Genomic DNA, 9,898 nt, shown 5'->3' with positions numbered 1-9,898 from the left:
ATCCTGTATTTCTGCAGAGAAGAGTCATTTGGGAAAGAATCGAGAGGAGTAAAGTTTGATTGTGATTCTTAGAATAAAGTACAAAGACTTTGAAACTCGCTAGAAGGAAAAACAGCAAGCACTCCCAAACACAGTCCCTGCCTTTTAATTTGTCATGATATACCCGCTAAGACATATGTTTTTCCCTTTTTTGAATAATAGTCTAATATTACTGGCCCAAACTAAGAGTGAGTAATATCTCACTTCTTTGAATCTTCACAGTATAAATTCACCAGCATAAATTCACTTCTCAGCTCGGCACACTGAATGCTAAAACCTACCAGTGCTTGCCATATTCCCACAAGAGTCAACAGCTGATATATAAAAAGTTGTTTTCAGCTATATTACCCTGGGGAAAATAAAAAAGGATATTTAATATATCTATTCAGAGATGCCACGCTGGTGCTACAATAACCAGCAATGACAGTCCTATTGCTGACTTCCATATATTCTTTCATAGAGTAACATTAAGAAAAATCAAGGATGCCTCCACCACCACCAAAAGGTAGAACAGCACTGGCGGTGGCATATTAACCTACTTTCAACCCATGTAACTTTTACTCCACCATCATTACTTGTAGAGGTGTGTGTTTATTTATCTAAAATAACTCAAGAGCGAGAAGGAGGGACACCATCAAGACCATATAACTCAGTGTCTGCAATTATTCTGAAAGTATGTCTACAGTGGAGTGCAACATGGACTTAGATAACAACGACCCTTGCTATGCTACCCCTTTCTCCTGCATTGCAATTCTACAGGCTATCTCAGAACTGAATTTTAGTCACATACATTTTCTGCTATGAAACATGAACTTTGATAATTAAAGGAATTATTGTACAGTGACAGGATAACAGGCCTTTTGGATAGGAAGAAAATTGATCTTGACTTCAGTACACCTCTGGACTCTCATATGCAAGCTTAGGAAACATGGACTAGATGAAAAGAATTATTAGGTGATTGCATTACTCATTGGAGAGAAGTATATTAAAAGAGTAGGTGTCACTAATTCCTGATTAGAGGGATGGATTGAGTGGTTGTTTACAGGAATTATCCTGAACACTATGCAATGATTCCATTTGTGATTTTCAAGACAGGATGGAGAACACATATATTAAGTTCACAGAGAGCACCAGCTGGGCAATATATGCATGACAAGACAGGACTAAAATTACAACAGTGTTGATAGATTGAAGAAATAGTCTGGAAAAATAGAATGTAATTCAATAAGCTAAAAAATGCAAAGCTCTGCCTTTCTGCAGGAATAGTAAACCACACAAAAGCTACAGGGTAATGCAGCAGATCTGCAGAAGGGAACTCAGGTTTAAAATGAGTCACCAAAAAAAAATACCATTGGCTGCAAAAAAGACAAACAAATACATGTATGCTTACTCTTTAAGTGGTTCTTCTGTTGTAACAGTAAGATTTCTGAGGTTATGTCTTCAGTATATGTCCTGTGGCCAGCTTGGGTGATAGAGCACAAGAAAGATGTAGATTAGCTGGAGAGAGACCAAAGGAGAGCAGTGAGAATGATGAAGATTAAGAAGGGACATCTGGGGAAAAAAGAAGGTGCTGGATATTTTTGGTCCAAAGACTGGAAGTTTAAATAACAGACAGTTTAGATGAGGAAGGGAATGAGCTCTTCCCTTGTCTGCCTGTCGGATAAGAACAAATGCTCTTAAATAACAGCAAGGCAAATACAGGTTGGACATAAAGAAAATCTTTCCAGCAAGAAGGATAATGAAGCACTGGAGCAGAGGTTAGTGTTGGAAAGGACAGTGTTGGAAACCCCACCTGAGAAATTTCTGAGAGTGATTTGGGCAAATGTCTATCAGGAATGGCATAAGAATAGCTCATCCAATCTCAGAGCAGAGGAATGACTGAATGACTCCTTCAGTTATTTTCTGGTCTTATTTCCTGTAATTCCAAGTTTGTCTTCATATTTGACCACATGTGTATCCCATTAGCTGAGATAGCTACACTTGACTTTTAATTTTCCTGTGCTTAAGACACAATGATCTATCACCATTTCTGCCAAACTGTCAACCAAAACAAAAGAACTCTCTCATCTGGCATGTTCCTGATATATCACAGGATGGTGCTATCCATTTTTTTCCTGATAAATTGTAAAACCATGTGAAAAATTGCATGTACTTTTGATAAATTTGCACTTTTGGCCATTTCACCTTCACTCTGCCGTCAGTCTGCTTATCGGTTTCCCCGGGGATGTTTCTCTCATTCCAACCAGCTGAGCAAGTTCAAACAGTTACCAAAAGGTATCTGTATCCAGCAAGGACCCTACGGAGAAAAGAACGCTCATTATGGAAATATATCCTCTCTCCCTTCTTCCCTGTGAGGGCAACAGGTAGCATTTCAAGTAGAGGGATAAGAGATACTCATTCATTCCTGATCTGCCATTAAAACGTTCACTCCAATAGCTGGTGATCACACTGTTATCTTTATACTCATGCAGAAGGGTCATGCCTGGCTTTACAAAAGCATGCAGAGAACTCTTTCTAGTTGTGCTATGTCCTAAAGTATTACATTTTTAAAACATTTTTAATAAATTAGGATGAAATCTAAAAATCTATGAAATCAAAGGAGAGGCTCCTATTGATTTCAGCAGGGTTGAATCAGATCCTTTACAGACAACATCCAGAGGTTAATGCACTGGTTATGAAGTCTTTCTTCCCTTGTAATCAGTGCATTTGGTCTCATCATAACAAAGGAATCTAGAGAAATATGTACAAAGAAACAATGCAAGAACATTTTAAGAATACTGCTTATGCCTTCTTTTGCTTCCGTTTGAAATATCTGCCGTCTACCAACTAATGAATAACTCAGGCAGCCTAATCTCCCAGTGATAAAACCTTTACACAGAGACTCCGCTATTGTGTCGTCTCTTCTTCTCTGTTTAATGTTATTTAATGTGAATTTTCTGCTGAGAAAGCACAAGTAGCCTAGATAAAATGGAAGTATTGCAAACTTGCCTGGCAGTAAAACTGAATTTTTGTCTGCCCCTGAATATAATATTTATATCAGTGATCAGTGACATTTCTGCTTTGCATTTTATACATCATTCGTTCTGTGTTTCCCAAATCCATTTCTGTAGTGTGACGTATCTGTAAAATAGCGATATTTTACAGAACACTGCCCAGCACTATTGTATGCCTAGAATTTCTCTACTGCTATAAAAAAAAATCATATAATACTGAAAAAGTATGAACAGCTGCAATTCTAATTTAAGCATTTAAAAAATTCTCTGCTGCCTAATAAAATTATTTCAGTCAGCGGTGTTAGTGGTTTGCATTGTACGCTGGTGAAGCAGAGCACTGAAGTGCAAACTTTTATTTCATGTAGCAATGATCATTTAGTTAGGAGCTGAAAGAAAGTCTGCCTGAAGAGATGTCTGTAAGAAATCCACTGTGACAAAACTGGAATGTGTCTGGGATTTTTCACCTTGTTTGTTTCTGCTCACTGCTTTGCTTCTACTGATTAATGTGAGGTTCCTCAAACCCTAAAAGATATATGCTATGACAGGTAGACTTTTTTCCTATAGCCCTGAACTTTGTTTCTTTGAGATTTTCGTACTGAACCAGAAAGTTAAGCAGGCCTTTCTCTGGCAGTGAACTTCTGCATGCACTATTTTTGCAGACAGATGAGAAATATTATATTATCCTAATATTTTTTTAGAGGTACCTGAATCACAAACAACTTGGAGATGGGCTGTCATGAGTGCAGAGAAATGCAAAATAGCATTTGCTTCAGCAACAGGAACCAGATAAAAGTGTTCTTTTCAAAAACTGCAGAGCAGTGGATGGGTTTGGTTCACGTTCAGGTGGAGCAAACATGCAAAGCTAAACGAAAATCTTGAATTTTACTTCTGACTAAGGGATGCAAACAGCACATTGCCACAATAAGCCAAACCACATAGGTGATTTTTGAGTTAATATCCATAGATCTATTAAGATCTTGCAAATCCAGCTCAAGACCTGTGTATTTTGCATATTCTGAAGAGGAACCACCTTCAGCTGTTACTGGTGGGTGACATACTTGCACTCTTCTAAGATGGTACAGCTAAAATTGCAGGGGAATAGGGGCTTGGCCTTCCCTGCTCAGGAAAGTGAGCACTCTGCAGTCTGGCCAGCAATGCAGAGCAAAACAAAACCTGGAGCAGAGGCTGGCTCGCAGGCATGCACATTATCATCTCTCTAAGCTGATAACCGCAGATGGCAGTATATGAATGAAGGTGCCATGTATGCAGCGATTATGCAATATGTATCCGCACCGTCCAGTTCGCATTAGCATCAGTACGAGCATCTTATCAGGCTAGGCTGCTTCGCAAATGAATGCTGCCAAGCTGCTGGAATTATCTGCACAGTCAGATACTCATTTTTAGCTTTTTCATCATGGCTGAAGACAGCTCCAGTTGATCTCAGCAAAGTTATTTTAAAATCTGAGAGTTTGCCAATGTTTCTTTTTAAAGGATCACATCTAGTGTGACTCATTACTCCTGGATTTCATTTGTCAGAGCAGCCAAGTAGTCTAGCTTTTACATTCCCAATGGCTATTATCTCTGTTTGTTAACAGCTAAATGGCTGATGCACGGATATGCATTATTCCTGTGTTTTCTTGCAGAGAGAGAGCTTTTGCTGGAAACAAAACATTAAAACAAGAAACTAGAAGGATATGATAATCCACAGATTTTAGAGAAAAAAATGGTTATTGACTGGAAATACGTATATACAGGATAGTGTACTGAATATTAGCTCTAGGGAGTTGATTCACTGAAATTCTTTCCTTTTAGATTATACGTTGCATGTGCTGAAATACGATCTTGTGCTACTGACACTGTATGTTAAATAATGATTTCTAGCAGAAATCAATACATTAATTCCAAATACAGCAATGGTTTCCACAATACTATCTTTATTCATCAAACTAGTGCCAGAATCTGCCTAAAAGTAAGTATGTGAATGATCCTGTATATATTCAGCCATCCATTTAAGCAAGTGAAGATGGTTCCACTGGCCACTGAATAAACCTGATTTTAGGTGAATAGTTCAGTGAGTTAGGGTCTGAATCATTGTAAAATTGAACTGAAGAAACTGTTTGATTAGCTGATGTGGAGCCTGAACCATGTAATTATAAGATCACGCACAGCTAGGGTGGAATTCATTAGCCAACACATTAGAGTTACCTTCTCATAAGCACAAAGAGGGAAAATAATTGTTGCTCCATACAATAGGTGTACTACAGTTTGTGCATTTCATGTCTGCAGTATGGTGCTGCAGCCACTTGTTTTCTGATTAGCAGGGAATCGTGATGATGATGATATACAGTTGCTCAAAACAATTTCATGTGATGATTAGCTCAGCAGAGAAAATTCCTACCACTAGTTCAAGACATCACAGCAAATGTAATCCAAAATCTTTCAAGCCATTAAAATTTCACATTTATAAAAAGATCCCCTCTAAACTGCTCCATGATAAGACGAGCATCAGCAGTAAAAAAGATATAAACATTGAATTGTTACTGTGACCTTTAGACCATTAATTTTTTTTTTTTTTTTTGTATAAGCAATGTACCTTGAGTAATGCTTGCTACTAGTTATAAATCTATTCCTGTGAATGATTCTGGGTTAATTTTGAATTGTTAGATGTAATATAGGCAAGCTTTCATTCTAAAAACCAAACAGGAACATCTTCCAAGGTATGGAAGGCCAGACAGTGCTGGGAGACTGCAGTTGCAGATGCATGCATGACTACATCTGCAGCGCAGCTGTTAAGTGGGGTTTGCAATGAACCAGGCAGGCAGAAATTCCATTGTAGTATGGCAATGAATTAAGGTAATACTATTACCATAAATGTGCATGGTCCAGCCACAGAAAAACATCATTTCTTCTTTGAAGATGTTACATTTTGAGATATAATATAATTGTGTTAGTTGCAAGGAAGGGCAAATAAAAGACCAGTAATATTAGCTGGTTGGTTAAATAAATAACATGTCTCTTTGTGATGACAGTTAAGTATTGTCATCACAGATTTTTTATAATTTGAAAAGATTTCTTGAACTTCACCTATGATAAAGAACTGTATTTTAAAAAAAAAGGTACTGTGTACTGTGTGCAATTAAACTGTTTTTCTGCTCATTATACAAACTAACATGTAGTTAGAACACTAACACTTGGAATAATTCAAACAACAGTTGTAGGTCCCTTCCAACTTGAGATATTCTATGATTCTATGATTCTATGAACAGTTGTATGTCAAGAGCTGTTCTGTATGGTTTGGGAGTCAGCAGAATTTGTGCATTTCAAATGCCAAAAGAAGGTCATGTGTATCAACATGCTGGCACATCTATAACACTGAGAAAGCACTTTTCAGATGATCTGTGAGCATGGCACTTTCTGCTCTCCCTTACATCCAAGCATGCCAGTAAACCTCTGGACTTTGGGGATCACCTGTCCTCTTGGGGTGTATTGCAAACCATTATTTGAACAGACTATGTACCTGGCCTCGAGAGTGGCCTGGCTGTGGCCCTGAACAGGCATGTCTGTCTTAATTTATCTCCAGTCTAGCTGAGACTTTGTTACATGTGTGGGTACCATTTTACATCAGGTACTCATAATAAGGAGGAGAAGAGAGCTTAAACTGTCTTCATTCCCCCAGTAATGCCTGCCCGGCATACATGTTCCCACCAAGGTCAGTTCTCCCTACAAATGGGCTGGTATGGTATTTGAGTATATCATTTATAGAGAAAGCAGCTGACAAATTAATTTCTAATACGTCATCTCCGTGTCGCAGGTGACAGTCCAAACTGATGGAGGGGCAGCGTGGCTTGTGGGCAGCGTGGCACTAGCATTCAGGGACTGTGAATCCTCTGCCTAGCTACAGTGCATTTTTTTTTGCTGAGTGACCTTGAGCATATCATCTGTCCTGTTATAATATGAAGAAAATGATTCAGACTTCAATTTAAAATACTTCAAAATCTATGCTGGAAAAGCTCTACATGAGAGCTAGCTATTATTAAAAGCAATGCTAGAATCTGCACTAGGTCCCCCTTGTTTCTGCATCTGTTGTTCTTTATCTTCATCTCTCCTTTTGTCTTCACTTCTTTGCCTCCCACAAACCTCTTCCCATAATCAACCTTCATGAGACCACACTCAAACAGACCCTTTCAGCAGCCTGAAACAACTACTTCAGTTTAAGGCAAGGAAAGAGATAGAGAACAAGTCAGTAAACAAGCTGATGAAGATTTTTCCCAGTAATCCAAAACAATCATATAAACTTACTTAGACTCCTTGTGCCCTCACTCCTCCTGCAGTCCTTCCTCTTTTCCTCTTTGCTGCTTTGCTGTGGTTCTTACATGACATGCTACACCTGCTTTAGTCCAAATGCCCTTAAAGGCAAGGGCTGTATCTTTTTTCTCTCTTTATTGTGCCTCCCATATAAATGTAGGAATGAACATGACATTTGAAATATTTTCAAAAGAACACTTTGATGATTTACTCTTCTGCATCTTTGTAAACACTTTGTTTTCTCCCCTGCAGGGAATCAACTGCCTCTTTTGGATCTTTTGTCACTGATTCTTTCTGAGTGTTCCTGTTTTATCTGTTGCAGAGCTGAGATGCGTGCTTTTAAACGCATTTGCTTCACACTCATTTATTTCTTGCAGAGTCATATCACCCCAGGGCTGAGTCTCACTGCCTTTTGCAAACAGTTGCTCCCACCACTTGGGGCTACTGCTGATTTCTTCCTGCTCTCTCTCTGAGGAGAGTGGTTTTTCGCTTGAGAACTGTACCTGGTTTCTGACGTAACCCAAAGGCTGTATCTGCAACCGCACGAGAAGGAGCAAGGGGCTGTGTGGCACCGTGCCCGGTCTCTGACAGTGGCTGCAAAACAACCCTAAGGAGCCTGCGAGCAGGGTAAGCCCAGTGTGGCACCTCCCTGGCCAGGACTTCCTGACCCACATCACTGTGTTTATCAGCCCACAGCAGATATTTGCTCCATGAGTTTCTCTAGCTGTTTCTTGAACCCATTTATAATTTTGTCTTCCAAAGCATCCTGTGGCAATGGCATTTCAAGTTACGGATTATGTGAAGAAGTACTTTTTGTGTAAAGCCTGCAGTCTGATAGTTTCATTTGGTGCCTCCATGTTCTTGTCTTATGAGATATAATAGCCATTATTCCCTTCCTTCCTCCTTGCCATTCATCATTTTATAAACCATGAACTCTTTCTTTTCTGTGCTGAAAAGTGCTATTCTGTTTAATATCTCTTTGGACATAACTCATTTCAAACCTCTGATCTTCCTTGCTGCCCTTCATTGTACCTTTTGCTTACTGAACTGGGGTGGCCACAATCATGCCTAGCATTTAAAACTAGGATTTTGTGTAGTGATATAATGATGTTTTCTCTCCCCTTCTCTACCCCTGGCCTCACTAATAAACTATTAGTATATATTATATTTCTCATATACTGGGGGCAGGGGAGGGAGGCTGGCTGCCATTAACCTCAGAACTAACATTTTCAAAGGAGTATCCACAAAGACTCCTGCAGTCCAAGAGATCATCATTACTAAATAGCATAGTTTGCATGTAATTCTGTTGTTAGAATCATAGAATCATAGAGTGGTTTGGGCTGGAAGGACCTTAAAGATCATCTAGGTCCAACCCCGCTGCCATGGGCAAGGACACCTTCCACTAAATCAGATTGCTCCAAGCCCCATCCAACCTGGCCTTGAACACTTCCAGGGATGGGGCATCCACAACTTCTCTGGGCAACCTATTCCAGTGCCTCACCACTCTCACAGTAAAGAATTTCTTCCTTAAAATCTACCCTCATTCAGTTTAAAACCACTACCCCTCGTCCTATCATTAGACTCCCTGATAGAGAGTCCCTTCCCATCTTTCCCGTAGGCCCCCTTTAAGTACTTGAAGGCTGCTATAAATAAATTGTTCCTCTCCATGGAAATCTTTAGTAAAAGGCAAAAGATTTATATGATCTGAAGAGAAACCAGAGTTCACTTATACCATCACTTCTGGATTGCTCTTACTGAGACTGGCCACTTCTGATCCTTTAGATTGAAGTGTTAAAAGCACAGATTCTGATGCCAATAGTAACAGAAAAGATCACATTGATCTTTAAGCCGTATATTTATATAAAAATCATGAAGAGTAGGAGCTTTACTGTGTCATCTAGCCAGAAGACACTAGGTAGTGGACCTACACAGTGTGTTTCAGTTCACTGTTCTTCCTATAGGCTCTCATTTGATCCACATAAGTTGGTCGTTTCCATTTCTCCTTCCTTTCTCCATGTTTTCAGTCTTAGTTTCTAATGCAAACGAAAGTTCAAAGTAAAATTCAGCCCAAACTGTTAAATTAGCTTTCTGGTCAGCCACAGGAAACCCTGCCAAGCCCACCTCGGATGCTGGACCTCTCTCTCTGGGAAGACCCACCTGGTTCTTGCAGCTCACCTGTGAGCCTTCAGGAGTTTTGCCATGGGATATCTGTCTTCAGAAAAGGACAGAAGGAGGAGAGAAGACATGATAAATCCTTCAATATGTAAAAGATTAAAACAGAAAAAGACATCAACTGTTTCCTCTCCTTGATCATGTGTCAACATTAGCTTAATTGTGTTAAAAGTTATGAAAATATCTAGCTATTAGTGCAGGGAAAGTCTGGAATAAACTGCTGAGGAAACTAGTGGAATCTTTCCTTGGGGACTTACTATGAAACAGAAATATTTCTCAGAGATGATTCAGTTACATTTATCCTACCTCACTGCAAAGCAATAAACTGGACAGTAGGAGGTCCCTCTCTGCTCTGCCTTGCCTTGAAATACAAATTGGTGTTGAAGACA

At 39.3% G+C, this 9,898-nt stretch overlaps 1 non-coding gene across 1 annotated transcript; it reads right to left on the bottom strand.

The window, feature by feature from the left end:
• Positions 1-8,987: 8,987 nt before the first annotated feature.
• Positions 8,988-9,055, bottom strand: LOC140652576 (U5 spliceosomal RNA). The gene has a single exon (XR_012042861.1). It is a non-coding gene; the product is annotated as a U5 spliceosomal RNA (small nuclear RNA).
• Positions 9,056-9,898: the final 843 nt, after the last annotated feature.

The sequence above is a fragment of the Ciconia boyciana genome, chromosome 5 (assembly GCF_034638445.1).
Source record: "Ciconia boyciana chromosome 5, ASM3463844v1, whole genome shotgun sequence".
Taxonomy (NCBI): Eukaryota; Metazoa; Chordata; class Aves; order Ciconiiformes; family Ciconiidae; genus Ciconia; species Ciconia boyciana.
The sequence above is the reverse complement of the archived record's forward strand: the minus strand, read 5'-3'. Positions and strand labels throughout refer to the sequence as shown.